This window comes from Fundulus heteroclitus, unplaced genomic scaffold (assembly GCF_011125445.2).
Source record: "Fundulus heteroclitus isolate FHET01 unplaced genomic scaffold, MU-UCD_Fhet_4.1 scaffold_58, whole genome shotgun sequence".
NCBI lineage: Eukaryota > Metazoa > Chordata > Actinopteri > Cyprinodontiformes > Fundulidae > Fundulus > Fundulus heteroclitus.
In genome coordinates, this window is record NW_023397011.1 from 1,398,152 (window position 1) to 1,418,168 (window position 20,017).

Consider the following 20,017-nt stretch of genomic DNA (forward strand, 5'->3'; position numbering starts at 1 on the left):
CATTACCAGCATATTATCCGTGGGCCATTAAGATAACAGAGGCCATCGCAACTTTTTTGTGCAAAGGTTTACACCCCAACTCTGTAGTGGAAAATGAAGGCTTCAAGTGGCTCATTCATGTGCTCGAACCACACTACGTTATGGTACAAACGCAAACATCTGACTGAAACTGTTATCCTAATGATATACACACAAGTGAAAGATGACATCCAAATAAAAATGCAGTTAGCAGAGAGTCGGCATAATTTGTGACACATGGACATCGCTGTCAACGCAATCCTACATGACAGTGACTTCCCACTACATCGATAATGACTGCCGCCTAGCGTCTCATGTGCTACAGTACCTTGAGCCAAACCGCTACAAATATAGCCGATATGTTGACGAGATGTATACTTATAATTCTGACCAGCAAACACCCAGCAGTTTTTACAGACAACGCTGCAAAAAAAAACAGAGGCTGCTTCAACTATCAACGCACAGGCTACCACTTGATGTTGTGACGAGATGGAACAGTGCACTGGAAATACTGGAGAGCTTTTTAGAGCAACTACCAGCCATCTCTGCTACTCTCTTTTCACAAGGCGTGCGCAGGGATGAATAAGATTTGTGCACCTTAACAGAGGAGGATGTAACAATTGCTTGCTGAAGATTTGGTTTGGTTGTTGAAACCGATGAAAGAAGCTACACTAGCAATGTCAGAGGACAAGCAACCAACTATGTGGACAGCGCTGTAGGCTGCTGTGAAGAATAACTTGGGGACACGACATCTCTATGCATTTTATTTCTTTTGTCTTTTATATGTGCATTTTCTTAGTTATAGCAGTCAATGACTCATATTCCATCATGTATTTATCCTCACTCAAACTGTTACAACTTTTTTTGCTCAAAATATGATGGACAGAGGGACACTTTGTATGCAGCGTCAGCACTGGATCCTCGCATAAAGGCCCTTCCATTCCTATCTGCTGCAGAGCCAAATGACACCTTCACCAGGCTGCAGACTGAGGCTGCCACTGCTGCACGTGATGTAAGTATTTAGAAATGTTTTTATTTAATAAAAATGTTTTAACTGATGATTAAATGATTGGATTAGAAAGAATATTACTTGATTTAAGAGTTAAATTATGTTCAATCTTTCTTTTTTTCAGTCCAATTGAACAGTAAGATAATGATAGCAGTGATGCCGATAAAAGAGCTGAGGATACTTTGCCGAGCACCTTGGAGTCTCTCCTTGTCTATTCAGCAACAGTAAAGGATCAGGGACTAAAAACTCCAGCAATGAGGGCTGAAGATAAAGTCCAAAGATACAAAGCTGAAAATCCTGCTGGGCTGAATGAGAATCCTTTCATCTGGTGGAAGTCAAATGAAAGGGAGTATCCACTGTTGACTCGCCTTGCAATACATTATCTTTATGTCCCAGGGAACAGTATTGCATCGAAGAGCGTATTTCCAACAGCTGGTGACATCGTCACTGCAAAAAAGGACCTGCCTGAACACAGATCATGTCAATGAACAAATTTTCCTTCACAAGAATCTCACAATTTAGTTAGAAGTGAAAAGAAAAAAAAATAAATTGACTTGGCAGTTTAATTTACTTTGTGTTTAGTTGCCAGTATTTTTATGGTCCTTAAAAAGAGAAAATGCTTTTATGCAAATTGCAGTGATGGAATGTTGTAGTTACAGTTCCTATTCACTTGCAATGCTTTGCTTTTTACAAATTTGCACTTTTGAGACTTGAGACACTTTTGTTAACATCCCAGGTGTAAACTGTCCGGTTTACAAGTCTGCACTTTGAAATACATGTGTATTTTGTAACACAATTGAGCCACTTTCATTATTGTAAGAGTAGATTGAATCAAATCAAACTTAATCAAAATTAATTGGTTCAGAGCTGTATGAACTGAAATCTAATCTATCCAGGACTTTGGCTAAAATACCCAGCCCTACTGATGTATGATGGAGCTTGATTATTAAGGGCTTTATACATGAGAAGGAACATTTTAAAACAGGAAGCCAATGAAGGCAAGCTAAAATTTAAGAAATAGGACCACTCTTGTTGATTTTCATCAGAACTCTTGCTGCACCATTTTGGATCAGCTGAATACATTGAACTGCATTTGTGGACTTCCTGATAGTAAAGGATTAAAATAGTCTAGCCTTGAAGTAACAAATGCATGGCATAGTTCAGGGGTGTTCAGCTCCAGTCCTCGAGAGCCGGTGTCCTGCAACCTTTAGATGTGTACCTGGTCTGACATGCCTGAGTCAAATAATCAGTTAATTAGCTGGACTCTGAAGAACCTGACTGCATACTGAGGAGCTAATTGTGCTATTTGATTCAGGTGTGTGGGGCCAGGGAAACCTCTAAAACTTTCAGGACACCGGCTCTCGAGGACTGGAGCTGGACACCCCTGGCCTAGTTTTTCAGCACCGCCCCTGGACAGAATATTTCTAATCTTGGCAATATTCCAGAGGTGAAAAAAGGAAACTCTGGTTTAATATGGGATTTAAATGGCATGTCGTGGTCAAAAATAACACCAAGATTTTTTATTTTATTACCAGAGGCCAATTTAATGCCATCAAGATTAAACAAGTGATTAAGAGGACTCTGGTCCAAAGATTAAATCTTCTGTCTTGTCAAAATTTAAAAGCAGGAAATTTAAAATCATCCAGGTTTTGATGTCATCAAGACATGCCTGTAGTCGAAGTAATTGATTGGATTCATCAGAATTTATGAATGAGTGTCATTGTCGGGACCTCCGGGCCTTGGACTTAATTATTTGATCAGACTCACCTGTGTTCCCTTGATTCCCACCTGTATTTAAGGTACATGTGTTTGTTTCCCCGTTGTCGGGTCATTCTATGTTCTCCCGTGTTCTTTCCTGCATTGCTGTACTCCCTGGGTTGCCGCTGCCCTGAGTTGTGTTCAGTTCTCCAGAGCCTTTCTGTAAGTTTTGCTTTGATTAAACCTCCCTTTCACCATGCGCTCACCTCTGCCTCGTTGATGCCCAGGTCCTCGCCACACCCAAACCATGACAGAAATGACCTGACTACATGAGGACCAGGTAATATGGCAAGAGGTTTTTTCCCAGGTGGAGTTTCTCTGGTGGCAGAGCAGGAAGTCCCAGCCTGAGGGGAAGGATGCGGAGCCGATCTGGGCTGAAGTCCCATTAATTCTCCGCGAGGGACTTCACCCAATGCCGATTCCCCACCTGCTTCGCACTGTTCAAATCTGCCTGACAGCCCCCCAACTGGTTCGCTCCCATGCCCGCCGCAGGGACTCCTGCTGCTGCTTCGCCGGGTGCCAAGAGTCCCGCTGCTGCTTTGCCGGGCACCAAGAGCTCCACTGCCCCTTTGCTGGCTATTGAGAGCTCTGCTGCCCCTTCGCTGGCCGCTGTGAGCTCCTCTGCCGCTACGCTGGCCACCGTGAGCTCTGCTGCTGCTTCACCGGCTGCCGAGGCCCGTGAGGATGGGGTCCAGGAGGACTCACCTACCTCCACCACTCCCGAATCCTGTGATGTGGTCCAAGGGGATCCACATCCTTCCGTCGCTCCCGAGTCCCATGAGGTGGTCCAGGGGGACCCGCCTCCTTCCATCGCTCGCGAGTTCCGTGAGGTGGTCCAGGGGGACCCGCTTCCAGCCGGCGCTCCAGAGCAGGGTGCTAAAGGGACCCAAGTGGGTCTCCGCTGCCAGCCGCCTAAGACTCTGCTGCTCCGCCGATCGCCTGAGACTCTGCCTCACCGGGGTCACCCTCCGCGACACCCGCATAAGACCCAGCCTTGTCTGGGTCGCCCTCCACGATGCCCGCATCAGACTCTGCCTCGTCGAAGTCGCCTTCCTTGACGCCCGCATCCATCTCTCCTACGCCAGGGTTGCCATCCACGACGCCCACCACAGTCCCTGTCACGCCGAAGCCGCCCACCGGAGGCTCCTCCAGCACTCTCCAGTCACCACTCAAGTTCTCCAGTGTTCCCCAGTCTCCTGAGTTCTCCAGCGTTCCCCAGTCTCCTCCTGAACTTTGCATTGACTTTTTCCCTCTTTCCGAGACCCCTTTCACCCGCCTTGGCTGGGTTGTTCACTGGGTCACAGGTCCTCGCCACACCCAAACCATGACAATCATCAACATAACAGTGGAAATTAATCCCATGCTGTCCTGATAATTTTGCCAATCGGAAGCATATATATATAGAATATGTATAATCTGACCCAATCTGTATAATAGGATTGAATTTGACTTTGTAAAGTGCCTTGAGATGACATGTTTCATGAATTGGCACTTTATAAATAAAATTTAATTGAATTGAATATAGCAAAAAGAACTGGCCCAAGGACTGAACCCTGTGGTACTCCACCAGTGAGCCTAGAGTTTGAAGAACATTTATTATTAACATGAACAAACTGGAATCTGTCAGACAGATAAGATTTAAACCAGCTTAATGCTTTGCCTTTAATCCCTACAGTATGTTCAGGTCTTCCTAGGAGAATATTGTGATTAACTGTATTAAATGCAACACGTCCATTATCTGAGGCCATGAGAATATCATTAGTAACCTTCACCAGAGCTGTTTCAGTGCTATGATGAGCTCTGAAGCCTGAATGAAACTCTGAAAGGAAAAGATTGGATATAGGTCTGTAATTTCTTAACTTATCTTGATCAAGAGATGGTTCCTTAAGTAAAGGTTTAATAATAGCTACATTAAAAGCCTGTGGTAAATATCCATTTACTAAGGATAGATTAATCATGTCTAAAATAGGGGCATTAATCAAAGGGACCACCTCCTTAAATAACTTGGTTGGGATTGGGTCTAACATATAAGCAGGTTTAGATTAAGTTAGATAGCTCACAAAGCTCTACAGTTCAAACACCGACCAGGTTCTAAAGATTCGTTCAACACTGCCTCATTTACTGAGGATGAGGTAATCATGTTTGGGAGGATGCCGTGATTGGAAGATAACAGGAGAAATTAACACTTCTAACGTATAAATCCCTTAACAATCAAGCTTCATCATATATCAGAGCTCTGATTACCCCGTATGTTCCTAACAGAGCACTTCGCTCTCAGACTGCAGGTCTGCTGGTGGTTCTTAGAGTCTCTAAAAGTAGAATGGGAGTCAGATCCTTTAGCTATCAGGCTCCTCTCCTGTGGAACCAACTCCCAGTTTTGGTCCGTGAGGCAGACACCCTGTCTACTTTTAAGACTAATCTTAAAACTTTCCTTTTTGACAAAGCTTATAACTAGAGTGGCTTATGTTGCCCTGACCTACCTATGGGGATGTGCTTCTATGGGCTTAGGCTACTGGAGGACTTCAGGATCTATTTTTCTCACTAAGGGGGAGTGGTGGCCTAGTGGTTAGAGCAGCGCGCTTGCACTCAGAGAAGGATCCAAGTACCCAGTTCGATCCCCATTTTACTGCCTCAATGTTTGCTTCTGTGCTCGTTTGTCTCTCTTGTTGTGTCTCTGCTCTGTTTTCTGTAACCCCCAGTCAGTCGAGGCAGATGACCGTTCATACTGAGCCCAGTTTTGCTGGGGGTTTTTCCTTCCCGCTAATGGACAATGGACAATGCAGACGACTCTCCCTGTAGCTCTACGCTTCTCCATGAGTGAATGCTGCTTGTCGAGACTCTGAAGCAATTAACTGGTCACCTATATAGGAAATTTTTGACCAATCTGTATAATATGATTGATTTTGACTTTGTAAAGTGCCTCGAGATGACATGAATTGGCGCTATATAAATAAAATTTAATTGAATTGAATTGGATTAAAACACAATTACGGAAATTCTAGGCCATGAATATAGTACTACTAATACTAAACAGAAATATAAAAATTCTATCAGGGACTAATGGCAAACAGGAACATTTCAAGGCTATATATTAAAGCAAGATGAGAAAAATAATTAAGGGTGGTAATAACCAAGAGCATGTGGTACAATATACGCGAAACACAGCAGAACACAACTAGTTCTAAAATATGGAAAACCCTTTGTTGGAAAAATATGGTAAGATTTTTTTACAACACGAAAACTAAAGAAGGGAATATTCACTTCCCAGCAACCATGCTGGACAATGTGTGGAATTCAAAATGTAGGCCAAAAACATCTATGACTGGCAACCAAATTGGCATTTTGCTGGGTTGACAATCAGGTCATGTGCTACAAGGCGATGAAAAACCTGATACAGGTGGGACATGTACTGTACGGTAGAGCTGCTGGCCACAAAGATGTCTTCCAAATATACAAAGACGAATGGCAACCTGGGCAGGACCAAATCCATCAACCGCTGAAAGATTTGAGCGGCGCCTTTAAGCCACGAAACCTGGACAGACCAAATGGAGTAATTACAGCGGTTTTAGGAACATCCTGAGCTCCATGGAACTTGGTGATAACCCCGCACCATCCATCCATCCATCCATCCATCCATCCATCCATCCATCGTCTTCCGGAGTCGGGTCACGGAGGTAGCAGCTTCAGTAGGGAGGCCCAGATGTCCCTCTCCCCAGCCACTTGGGCCAGCTCCTCCGGGGGAATCCCAAGGCATTCCCAGGCCAGCCGAGAAACATAGTCCCTCCAGCGAGTCCTGGGTCTTCCCCTGGGCCTCCTCCCGGTGGGACATGCCCAGAAAACCTCACCAGGGAGTCGTCCAGGAGGCATACTAACTAGATGCCCGAGCCACCTCAACTGGCTCTTCTGGACGTGGAGGAGCAGCAGCTCTACTCTGAGTCCTCCCCGGATGACTGAGCTCCTCACCCTATCTCTAAGGGAGAACCCAGACACACTTAACTAATTTCGGCCGCTTGTATCCGGGATCTCGTTCTTTCGGTCACGACCCAAAGCTCGTGACCATAGATGAGGGTAGGAACGTAGATCGACCGGTAAATTGAGAGCTTCTCCTTTTGGCTCAGCTCTCTCTTCACCACGACGGACCGGTACAGTGTCCACTTCACAGCAGACGCCGCACCAATCCGCCTGTCGATCTCCCACTCCATTTTCCCCTCATTCGTGAACAAGACCCCAAGATACTTAAACTCCTCCTACTATGGGTAGCACATCCTCCCCAACCCACAGAAGGCATTCTACCCTTTTCCGGCTCAAGACCATGGTCTCAGATTTGGAGGCACTAATTCTCATCTCGGCCGCTTCACACTGCGAACCGCTCTAGTGAGAGCTGTAGATCACGCCCTGATGAAGCCAATAGGACCACGTCATCTGCAAATAGGCCACCAAAACGGATCCCCTCAACACCTTGGATGCGCTTAGAAATTCTGTCCATAAAAGTTATGAACAGAATCGGTGACAAAGGGCAACCTTGGCGGAGTCCAACTCTCACTGGAAACGAGTCTGACTTACTGCCGGCAATCCGGACCAGACTCTGACACTGGTCATACAGAGACCTGACAGCCCTTATTAAAGGGCCTGGTACTCCATACTCCCGGAGTACCCCCCACCACCCCCACAGGACCCCTCGTGGGACACGGTCGAATGCTTTCTCCAGATCCACAAAGCACATGTAGACTGGTTGGGCAAACTCCCATGCCCGCTCCAGGATCCTGCTGAGGGTTTAGAGCTGATCCAGTGTTCCACGGCCAGGACGAAAACCACACTGCTCTTCCTGAATCCGAGATTTGACTATCCGACAGACCCTCCTTTCCAGAACCCCAGAATAGGGAGGCTTAAGAGTGTGATTCCTCTGTAGTTGGAACACACCCTCCGGTCCCCTTTTTTAAATAGTGGGACCACCACCCCAGTCTGCCAATCCAGGGGAACTGCCCCCGATGTCCACGCAATGCTGCAGAACTGCATTAACCAACACAGCCCCACAACATCCAGAACCTTAAGGTACTCAGGGCGAATCTCATCCACCCCCGGGCCTTGCCACCGAGGAGCTCGGCGACCTCGGCGACCTTAGCACCAGAGATGGGAGAACCCGACCCAGAGTCCTCAGAGTCTGCTTCTGCAATGAAAGACGTGTTGGTGGGATTAAGGAGGTCTCCGAAGTATTCCGCCCACCAACTCATGACGTCCCGAGTCCACGTCAGCAGCACACCACTCCCACTATAAACAGTGGACCCCCCCACTGTACGGCACTGCACTGCTTCCCCCTCCAGAGACACTGGATAATGGACCAGAATTGCTTCGAAGCCGTATGGAAGTCTTTCTCCATGGCCTCTCCAAACTCTTCTCACGCCCGAGTTTTTGCCTCGACGACCAGCCGAGCTGCCTGCCGCTTTGACTGCCCGTACATATCAGCTGCTTCCGGAGTCCCACAGGCCAATAAAGCCCAATAGGACTCCTTCTTCAGCTTGACGGCTTCCCTCACCCCTGGTGTCCACCAGCGTGTTCGAGGGTTGTTGCCGCGACATGCACCAACAGCCTTGCGGCCACAGCTTCGACTAGCCGCCTCAACAATAGAGCCGCGGAACATGGTCCACTCAGACTCAATGTCCCCCGCCTCCCTTGGGATGTGTTCAAAGCTCTGCCGGAGGTGGGAGTTAAAGCTCCATCTCACAGGGGACTCTGCCAGACGTTCCCAGCAAACCCTCACAATACGTGTAGGCCTGCCAGGTCTGACCAGCTTCCTCCCCCACCATCGGAGCCAACACACCACCAGGTAGTGGTCAGTGGAGAGCTCCGCCCCTCTATTCACCCGGGTGTCCAAGACATACAGCCGCAGGTCAGATGAAACGACAACAAAGTCAATCATTGAACTACGGCCTAGGGTGTCCTCGTGCCAAGAGCACATATGGACACCCTTATGCTTGAACATGGTGTTTGTGATGGACAATCCATGACGAGCACAGAAGTCCAACAACAGAACACCACTCTCCAGTATCCCCTTCAAGGACTCCAAAAAGGGTGGGTAGTCTGAGCTGACGTTTGGTGCATAAGCACAAACAACAGTCAGACTGATTCCAGAGCCAGAACCATGCGTCAAGGTGATTCCGACTATCTCTAGTCGGAACCTCTCAACCTCGCGCACTCGCTCAGGCTCCTTCCCCACCGGAGAGGTGACATTCCACGTCCCAAGAGCCAGCTTCTGCAGCCGAGGATCGGAACGCCAAGGTCTCCGCCCTCAACTGCCACTCATTGTACAGTGCACCTGACCCCTTTGGCCCCTCTGACAGGTGGTGAGCCCATTGGAAGGGGGACCCATGTTTCCTCTTCGGGCTGAGCCCCGCACCAAATCCACTTTAGAAAAAAATAGAGGTCCCGCCGAGATGGACAGAGAAATCCTGGATGTGGGAAATACGATAAGGTCATTCTCTGTGACGTTATTAAGACGTCAAAAATCCCCAAGTGGCCACCTCTGGCTGTCTGCCTTTGGCATCATATGCAACGGGGAAGCCCTTTGACTATTAAAGTGCTGCACAATGCCTAAGTGCTCCATGTTGGCAAACTCCTTAACCAGTTTAGCTGTATCAAGGCGGCACGCATGCGCAAACACCGGAGTCCCTGTCGTGGGGATATAATGTTCTATCCCACGTTTTGTTTCAGTGTTCGAAAAGGTGGGGACAGTCAGTGAAGGAAACGCGGACAATAAAGGCTGGAAAACGTCCCCAGAAACTAAGTTAACATGTACTAACGGCCCAGTTCCTCGCGTTATACAAGGCAGTGAAGAAAATGACACAGCGTCAATCAACCATTTGCTAGCAACATCAACAAGCAGCCCATGAGCATAGAGGAACCAGTGTTCCCTCTAAGCTGCGCAAGTGCGCAATCGCGCACTGCATCTGAGTTCAGCGCGCACAACAAATCTATGCTGCGCAGTGAATAAAATCCAAGCTCAACTGTAAACAAAGTAATAATAAACCACGTTATTTTGTACCATTTAGCAATTCTGGTGAGATGGTGTTCCACGCTCCTGCTCTGTGAGCGCCAGGTGTTGATTGGACCGCACCGTTGATTGACAGGTGGAGCAGACGACTTTATAGTTAGGCATGTTGCGGTGTGCATCTATGTCCAGCCAATGATATGATGCGGTTCATCCCTATACCTATGCAGCCAATCACTGTCATAAGCAGAACTCTAGGCGCATGTGCCGATTTTTTGCTAACTGTATGCTAAAGACAGAATTAAGGAGATAAATCCTGATAACTGCTCTCTTATTTTGGCAAAACGACCTGGCTGTGGAACATCCGCTAATCAAGTGAAAGCTAAAAAGAAATGCAGTACATTTAAAATGGAATGTCTGTTTGAGCATGTACAAACAGAAGAACGAGGGGTGAAACTGGGTGAGATTTTTTCTTTTTCAAGTGAGAAAGGGCTGCGCTGCAAAGTATGCTGCGAAGCTAAAGTACCAAGCGAGTTTTCAGAGGGAAAAGTGTGGACTGAGTAGTACCTTAAACTTCACATTCAGCATAAAACTCATTTAAATGCTGTTGGAATTTTACAAAGATGCAAGATGGGTATGAAGATCAGTGCATTGTTGCAGGAGAGCTCCAAAGATAGAGAAAAAAGGAATGAGCTGTCACAAAAAAAGAAATCTGACCCTAAGCAAGTTAAACTTCTTATTGATGACATTCTACTCGCCATCAAAATAAATGCATCAATGCTATCGGTGCAGCAAATCCTTGATCACATGGCAAAGTATGTGAGTGTACCAGAAAGCTGGCGAAGCAAAAATTATTCCTTTGAATTTGTGAACTCGATCAATGAGATCGATGAGGTTGCAGAATAAAACTATGCACAGTGTTAAAATGCACCCTGGCATACTCTAATAGTAGATGAGAGCACAGTCAGAACGGTGCACAAAATACTAGTTTTGTATATTAAATACAGGGAGGAAAAAGATGGCATCATCCAGCTAACAGCATGCACTGCTGCTGATATCATACTATCACCTAGTTCTACTCTAACCATGCAATGGACTTGCAGAAGATGGTAATGCTGACATCTGATGGTGCCTCAGTAATGCTGGGGAAGCATAATGGAGTTGCAGCATTATTAAAAAGACAAATACCACACCTAACCAAACAACATTGTGTGGCCCATAGAGAGGACCTGGGCATTGATGATGGCTGGAAAGATGTGCCTTTGATGTGAGATGTGGAAACTCTTCTTCAAACTGTATATTCCACTTTTTCTCGGTCCACTGTGAAGAGGGGCAAAATGGAGGACCTAGCAAAGATTCTCAATTAAGATACACTGTTATTCAGGCCTCTGAGTGAAGTCCGATGGCTGTCACGGCACTAAGCTTTTAATGCTGTTCTGTTCTGAGCAACCACACTGTACTTGAAGAATACTGCAAAAGAGAAACCAATGACAACAGGAATCCTCGTGGCAAATTACTGCTACAAAAAGCTGAGTGATTTAAAGTTCAACGGTACTCTTACAGCTCTGGGAGATGTTTTGGGGGAGCTGATGCGCATAAAGTCAACACAAGACGGAGGTGAATCAATCAACCTGGACAAAATCTACAACCACTGGAGAAGTGAGACGGACAGAAAAATAAGGCGAACTTAAAATTTCAGTTCGGGTTCTTCTGTATTGTAGAGTTATTAAGACTTTACATTTATGGATATTATTCATTAAATGTTGTTAATAAGTTAGGAGTTGTAGAAATGCTGGCATAAAACTGGGATAATATCACATAATCTTTTATTCCCTGTTCTATTCTACCTCAGGCAACTGTCTATATCTTTCTTGTCTTATGAGAGAGAGAGAGAGAGAGAGAGAGAGAGAGAGAGAGAGAGAGAATATGAGAGAGAGAGAGAGAGAGAGAGAGAGAGAGAGAGAGAGAGAGAGAGAGAGAGAGAGAGAGAGAGAGAGAGAGAGAGAGAGAGATTTACAGTACCGCATGCTTGTGCTAAATGTCATTGCATTGCAAAAATTTTTTTTGTCTTTTTCAGGTAATCAGGCTAAATCAGTTGTATCTAAACTAAGTAATCAAAAAATTATTGCTAGAATTTAATTATTTTAAGCCATCTACGGTAACTTGTTATAATCTTATACTCTCAGGTTTTTGACAGGCGTAACATTGATATAGCCACAGTGCATGTGTAATGTTGCTCAGAGAGGTCAAGTGAACGCTCAGGGAGTTTGTGTGTTTGCTCAGACACATGAAAAATTAGGGGGAACATTGGTCAGCACCTATGATGGGAACTGAGCTCGCAGACACTACAAAGTTCCACTGGAAGTCACGGTCGTGAAAACAGACAGCCACCAACCTTTCACCAAAGGTTTTGATGAGAAAGCCATTAGCCGCGGTCAGCAGGGGACCACAGCCTTTAGCCAGCGTTTTGGAGCCAGCTGGGGGAATGGAACAGGACTTAAACTAAGGCTTAATCACATTGCCAAATGAAGTACCCTGGACTTACAAAGTGTCAGCACATGCAAGAAGGCAGTCATGCAAAACGGTTCTCATTCAAGGGTATTAGGCTCCTGGTCCAGTTGCAAGCAGAGTGTAAAACACGGATGACCTGGAAATTTTAAACCCTTTTCCAGGCTTTTTTTTTTTTAAAGTGTATGCAAGTGGCTATAAACAGCATACAAAAATATTAAGAAATTATTGTTTTTGGAGTGTACAGAAAGCAGATTAGATGTATGAATGAGAGAACGTGGAAAAAAAAGAATAAATAATGAACAATAATTAACAAGTAATACCATGTCTATCTTAGTTTAATAGCCAAAAAAAGCATTTCAGCAGAAATTTATTTACACATTGTGCTTGTTTTGTGCTTGTTTTGATATCGCTGGTTGCTACATCCCGATGGGTAGGGGAAAAGCCAGTGGAAAAACTCAAAGCGCGCAGTGTGGAGTAGAGTACGGTGTTGTGCCGAAAAATGCCTCCCTGCCGAGATATGCGTCCCCTGTCGCGGGAGCGCGCATCGCTCTGTACAGCTGCATATCGACGAGGAAAACGGATTAAAATATGACCAATGGAGCTACTTGTTCTTATATTAATGATATAAAAACGTTTAAATATACCTCTCGTGGGTAAAATGTGTTTTTTTTTTTTTGGCAGATTCAGTTACAAAATTACGGGTGTTATGAACAACATTTAAACCTGTCAACATCTGCTTTTTAACTGCGGTGTCTGGTCTTGATTTATTTGTTCTGGTCTCGTGTCATTCACACACAACAACAAACCATGAGAGCCGACGTGATTTTTGAAACCGCAAGGCTTTGTCTTAATCGAAAAAATTCAAACGCGTATCTACACAGCACAGCGTTGACAGACCAGTGTGTTGTATTCACGAGTCAGTTAGCTATGGTGCATTGAGGAGCATGGGACATTTCAACATTATAAGGAAAGAGGCATAAAACGTAACATAACTCACACAATAATGCATTTATCTAGAAACAGTGTGGGCTTTCTTACAATACTGAATGCTCTATAATTGCATTTCTGTTATATGTAAATTATGCACATCTGCAAGCTTTTTATTCTGAAAAATCTGTAATATTACAGCAGCCAATTATCAAAGTTTTTCAAAAGCCTATTTAAAGGCTCCAAATGGGGCTTCAGATTATACAGCGACAATTGCGCTGTTATTGTTTTACAGGGCAGAATTTGAATTTGCTGACCCTTATCCTTTAACTACAAATGGCTATACAGGAATACAAGTGTCAACTCCTCTGAGACAGCAGGGGGTGCAATTTTCGGCAAGGAGCTGCCGAAAAATGCCCCCCCCCCCCCCCTAGATTGTAGACTAAAAATTGTCACACACACATGAAATTCACACTGGTAGCTCAGAACACTTGTGTAAGTATGTAGAAAAAGTTACATCAACTAAATGTTTATATTTCTGGAAAACAGCAGGGGGGGCAATTTTCGGCAGCTGCTTGCCGAAAATTGCCCCCCCTGCTGTTTTCCAGAAATATAAACATTTAGTTGATGTAACTTTTTCTACATCTTTAAACAAGTGTTCTGAGCTACCGGTGTGAATTTCATGTGTGTGTGACAATTTATAGTCTACAATCTAGGGGGGGCATTTTTCGGCAGCTGCTTGCCGAAAATTGCCCCCCCTGCTGTTTTCCAGAAATATAAACATTTAGTTGATGTAACTTTTTCTACATCTTTAAACAAGTGTTCTGAGCTACCAGTGTGAATTTCATGTGTGTGTGACAATTTATAGTCTACAATCTAGGGGGGGGCATTTTTCGGCAGCTCCTTGCCGAAAATTGCCCCCCCTGCTGTTTTCCAGAAATATAAACATTTAGTTGATGTAACTTTTTCTACATCTTTACACAAGTGTTCTGAGCTACCAGTGTGAATTTCATGTGTGTGTGACAATTTTTGGTCTACAATCTAGGGGGGGCATTTTTCGGCAGCTGCTTGCCGAAAATTGCCCCCCCCCCCCCTGCTGTTTTCCAGAAATATAAACATTTAGTTGATGTAACTTTTTCTACATACTTACACAAGTGTTCTGAGCTACCAGTGTGAATTTCATGTGTGTGTGACAATTTTTAGTCTACAATCTAGGGGGGGGGGGGGCATTTTTCGGCAGCTCCTTGCCGAAAATTGCACCCCCTGCTGTCTCAGAGGAGTTGACACTTGTATTCCTGTATAGCCATTTGTAGTTAAAGGATAAGGGTCAGCAAATTCAAATTCTGCCCTGTAAAACAATAACAGCGCAATTGTCGCTGTATGATCTGAAGCCCCATTTGGAGCTTTTAAATAGGCTTTTGAAAAACTTTGATAATTGGCTGCTGTAATATTACAGATTTTTCAGAATAAAAAGCTTGCAGATGTGCATAATTTACATATAACAGAAATGCAATTATAGAGCATTCAGTATTGTAAGAAAGCCCACACTGTTTCTAGATAAATGCATTATTGTGTGAGTTATGTTACGTTTTATGCCTCTTTCCTTATAATGATGAAATGTCCCATGCTCCTCAATGCACCATAGCTAACTGACTCGTGAATACAACACACTGGTCTGTCAACGCTGTGCTGTGTAGATACGCGTTTGAATTTTTTCGATTAAGACAAAGCCTTGCGGTTTCAAAAATCACGTCGGCTCTCATGGTTTGTTGTTGTGTGTGAATGACACGAGACCAGAACAAATAAATCAAGACCAGACACCGCAGTTAAAAAGCAGATGTTGACAGGTTTAAATGTTGTTCATAACACCCGTAATTTTGTAACTGAATCTGCCAAAAAAAAAAACACATTTTACCCACGAGAGGTATATTTAAACGTTTTTATATCATTAATATAAGAACAAGTAGCTCCATTGGTCATATTTTAATCCGTTTTCCTCGTCGATATGCAGCTGTACAGAGCGATGCGCGCTCCCGCGACAGGGGACGCATATCTCGGCAGGGAGGCATTTTTCGGCACAACACCGGCCCAGTGGAGTCCGTAGAAAAGTCCCATATGAGGTTTCTTTTCCTCCCTCCTTATCCACTCACTGTACTATTCAAACGCACTTCTTCTTTGGTGGAAGAGTCCTTACCCAACAAGACGTTTTCGGATGCAACCATAGTTACAACATTTTGGATGAATCGGTTGCTAACAACAGCCTCGTTTGCACTTCGGTGATTTAAAAGCGGAACCAAATATGAGCCGAACACTTCAATAGCGCTGTAACGCTGGAGATAGGCACCAGCAACCCCCGCGACCCCATGAGGGATAAAGCGGTTTGGAAAATGGATGGATGATTAAAGTCACTTCAATAGCGCTGTAAAGCAGGAACTGCTGATCAGATAAATTATCAAGTGCTTATGTAGCTTTGAGTGCAGGAACTTTCAGTAATTGGAGTAAGATATTTTTTTCTAGCAAACAGAGAAACAGATGAAAAGAGTGAATTCGCTTTTTATTTTTGATGCTGAACATAACTCATTCAATAATAGAGCTTTTCTGTCAAACACTTTAGCTGTTACTTTCTCTTCTATTTTAGCTTCCGTTCAAACTGAGAAATTCTCTTCTTGGGAACAACGGGCGGTATCATCCAGGGCTTTTCTAACATGATCAGAGTCTTAAAAGGAAGCAAACAGCTCCTGTCACTGCACAGCTTTATCACCACTAGCCGTGTTCTTCAGAGTAGCTGCCATAAAGCTCTGATTAAACAGAGGAAATCTTACCTTTACTCACTGTTTGCTTATTGTCCCTCCTAAAGGTGAAGACAATTTTGTTCTCCAAAGGATCCAGTTAGATTGAAACTGCACTCAGTACAAAACGGAGACCATCCAATTGACAGATATCTCATTTATATTACTTAATTATATCTAATTATGTATACAACTTAAATTTTCCGAGAAGAACATCAAAACTATTTTTTATTTGCAGCTGAAATGATATTTCTGTTTACATTCGTCTCTTCCGCTTTTTCTTCTTCTTCTTTGGGTTCATCTTCTTCTTCTTCTTCTTCTTCTTCTTCTTGGGTTTATTGGCGGTTGACAAACAACGATGTTGTGCATTACCGCTACCAACCAGTAAGGAGTGTGAATCAGGATAAACGTCCTCAAAAAACAATCATTTAACTAAACCCTTGGGTTTTACGGTGACCCTAAGAGATCTGACCCTGTTTTGGAAACTTAATTAACCAAAATGGAGTCACTGTCCCGCAGCTTATCCTTTGGCCATTCCTAACAAATACATTAAAGCTATAAATCAGTTGAACTTTAATTTCACCTGGAAAAATCGAATCCACTACTTAAAGAAAGCATATATGGTTAAAGATGGTGGTTTAAGCTATTGACTTTGATTGTTTAAATGCGGTCTTAAAAGTAAATTAGTTGAAATCTTTTTTTAATGAATGGAAATAGTATCTGGTTTTGTCTCCCCTAAGGTTTGTTAAAAAAAATCAAAGGATTAGATTTTGTTCTTAGATGTGACTTAAGTGTCGACAGACTTCCTGTTAAGTTATCTGCCTTTCACAAGCAGGTTCTGTTGTGTTGGAAACCTATGTACACACACAACTTAACTCCTCACCAAACGCCCATCTGGTACAACAGATGTGTTACACGAAAATAAGTCTCTGTATTTGGATCTCTGGATGGAAAAAGGTATTTGGTCCATAAGACATCTTCTTAATGACAGTGGAGATTGGTTGTCTTATGACGAATTTTGCTTATTATATAATTTGTATTGCTCACGCACTCAGTTCACCACAGTAATGAACTCTATCCCTGCTGGAGTCAAATATCTGGTTCAACATATAACGATTCAATTAGCTAACCTTCAGTTACCCGCTCTTCAATTGTATGGAGTTAACCTTTTGGACCAAAGTAACTCTAACAAAAGGATGTGTCAGCATCTAACTAATTCTATATTACCTTTCAGACCAAATAAAAACTCCATTTTAAATTTGTTTTCTGATTCATAGGTTAATAAGTGGAGAACTGCTTACCTCAAATACCCTCTAAGTCCTAAAGCTAAAGAAGTTCATTTCAAAATTCTCAATAACATTTTCCATCCAGAGAACTATTAAGGCAAAGATTCAACTTTGATACTAACACCTGTACCTTTTGTGACAACAACATTAAAACAACAGATCATCTCTTCTTTTATTGTGTGCACACTAGTACATTTTGGAGAAACGTTCAGGACTGGATCTCAACAAAACTGTCCCTACATCATCCCTTAAAAAGAGAGGATATAATATTTGGAACCACCAACACAGACAGAAGAACTGACCTCATTCTTAACAACCTGCTGCTGATCTTCGCAAAATTCTTCATCCACTCCTGTAAATGGGGTAATAGAAAACCTGACTTTTCAGCCTTTAAAAATCTTCTAATGGACAACCACTTCAGAACCTTAAAACTGATAAAAAAAAAAAAAAACATGGAATACAGCTCTTGGACGCCTATAATGATCTGAATTTATTTGAGAAATAACGCCCCTCTGTCTTTCTCTGTGTGTTTCTGTCATTCTGCCATCCCTCTGTTTGATGCCAAAGTTTATTTATTTATATTTTCATTTTACTTTATTTATTTTACTGTTTTTTTGTTGTCTTATAATTACATGTGTGCCTTAAGCGTGTAAGACTTGATCTCTTCATGTAAGTACATGCCACGCGATCTTGTACATTTGTTAAAAATGTTTAATAAATAAAAAAAAAATAATAATAAATGAAAAAAAGGTTGTAAGGTGATTGTCAAACAATTTAAAGGAGCATTACCGCCACCTACTGTTCCGGAGTATGGGTCAGACTGAGCTCAAAATATAAAACTACATCCATCCATCCATTTTCTAACACGCTTATCCCCATTGGGGTCGCGGGGTGTGCTGGTGCCTATCTCCAGTTGTCAATGGACGAGAGGCGGGGTAACTCCATACATTATTTTATGAATACAATGCTAGTCAGAAACGGCCATCACAAATTCTCTCCAGACACTCAGGACACACAAACCGTTTTTAATGGAAAACCTCTGCTATTTCACTTTTTCTTTTATTAAAGATAATATGTGTTATTTTAAAAAGAAAAGAAAAACGGTTGTTTTGTGTTATGGGAATTCTTGGTGGAATTCTAAGCAAAGATAACTGAGTTCCCATCTTTACTAAATGAGGAGACGGCGGTGATATAGTTCCAGCACTTTTATTGAGAAACAGAGCAGAGATCACATAGATGGAAAGTAATCGCACCCCACGGTTCCTCTGCAGTCTGCGTCTGCCCTGTCTCTGCCTGTCTCGCTTTCCGGCTTCCCCTAATACTGCACAGTGGCTTTGGCTAGAGACATAACAAAGACAGTCTATCATAGACAATAATCATTCTACGCAGCATTAAGCCTTGCACTCAGCAAACAGTGGATCTTATACACAGCCATCATGTTTCCAGGCCTCCTATGTCCAAGTGGTGTGAGGCCATAGTGACTTCAGAATAATATTTCTTATAACATTTTGTCAACAGAAGTTTAGCAGAAACTGTTCAACATTACCACAAAACCTTTGGTTTTATTTTTACTTTTCTAAATTTAATAAAAAAGTTTTATGGCTGCTTAATAATGTGATTTACATAGGTAGTTAAAACACCCTGTTTATCATTATTCTACCGGTTTGTGTATCAATGACAGTACCCATGTCAACCGCAACAGTAGAGGGGAGCTTCGTTGACAAAAAAGCTCCCTCTGGTCAACAATACCCGAAAACAGCGCCTCAATTGCTTCCTCCACACAATCACAAACTCCTGACTGACAGCCTGGACAATTCTGTCAGCGCAACAATCCTGCACTGTAATTATTACTTCCTGCATGAATTATATTAAAGTAGTAATCTTAAACTTCAAATGCATCTGCAGCAGTTTTTCTCCGTAATTCTTAACAGAATTCATCCACTGTGTGTCTCACCTTTCAATCCTGTCATCCTGTCATCCATGACAGTTGAAAGTTCTCTGCAACCTACTGTCAAGGTTACGTCTTATCTCATTTAACACATAGTCTCAACAATGAATTCTACAAAAACCTTTCAGAAACTCCTTGCTGAACCAGCTCTAAAATACTTTAGCTCTAAAATACTGTAGCCTTAGTAGCCACATTTTAATTTGTGGATTAAAGGAATTCTTTGTATGAATGCTTCTCTGCGTCCCTATTCGTATAGACCTCTGTAATTGGCTCCTAGTGTTTTAAGCGTGGATCTGGTCAGGACTGAGAAAGTCTTCCGTGATGCTCCTTGTTTTGGCAAACCCAGCAAACCCAAAAACGTTTACAGTCAGCGTTAGGTTTCAGGTAATCCCTGTGGGACAACCTTGTCATCTCCTTCGTCCAACCTGGTTTCAAGTGCCTCACCACCTGTGACAAGTTCATAACATTTTCAAACCACAGCAGCTTGTCCTGGGTGTCTCCACATCCCCTGTGTGTGGAAAGTATCTCCAAATTATCCCCTTGGAGCAAAACTATATTCATGTCTTCTCATAGGCCGAATCATGAAGCATCGTTGTAAGACCAGGATTTCACCTCATGTCCTGTTAAGTGTCCTGCTTTGGATTCCATTTACCCCAAGATGCATGCTGCTGAATCACCACATTTAAATGTTCTTCCCCCTCGAATCCAAGAGTGTGTTCAAGGTGTTTTTCCTGAACACCAACCTGTCCAGGTCACGATCATGAAATGCAGTTGAAATCCATCACC

The 20,017-nt window shown here is 43.3% G+C and overlaps 1 protein-coding gene across 2 annotated transcripts in view; it reads right to left on the reverse strand.

Moving 5' to 3' along the window:
- gmeb2 (glucocorticoid modulatory element binding protein 2) overlaps positions 1-16,297 on the reverse strand; it is an 81,265-nt gene extending 64,968 nt beyond the window's left edge. Inside the window, exon 1 of one of the 2 annotated variants that reach the window (XM_021313175.2) lies at positions 16,041-16,297. The gene's annotated coding sequence lies outside the window, so the exon portion shown is untranslated. Of the gene's footprint in view, positions 1-16,030 lie in introns of both variants that reach the window. The other variant, XM_012856866.3, reaches the window with a different exon arrangement.
- Positions 16,298-20,017: the final 3,720 nt, after the last annotated feature.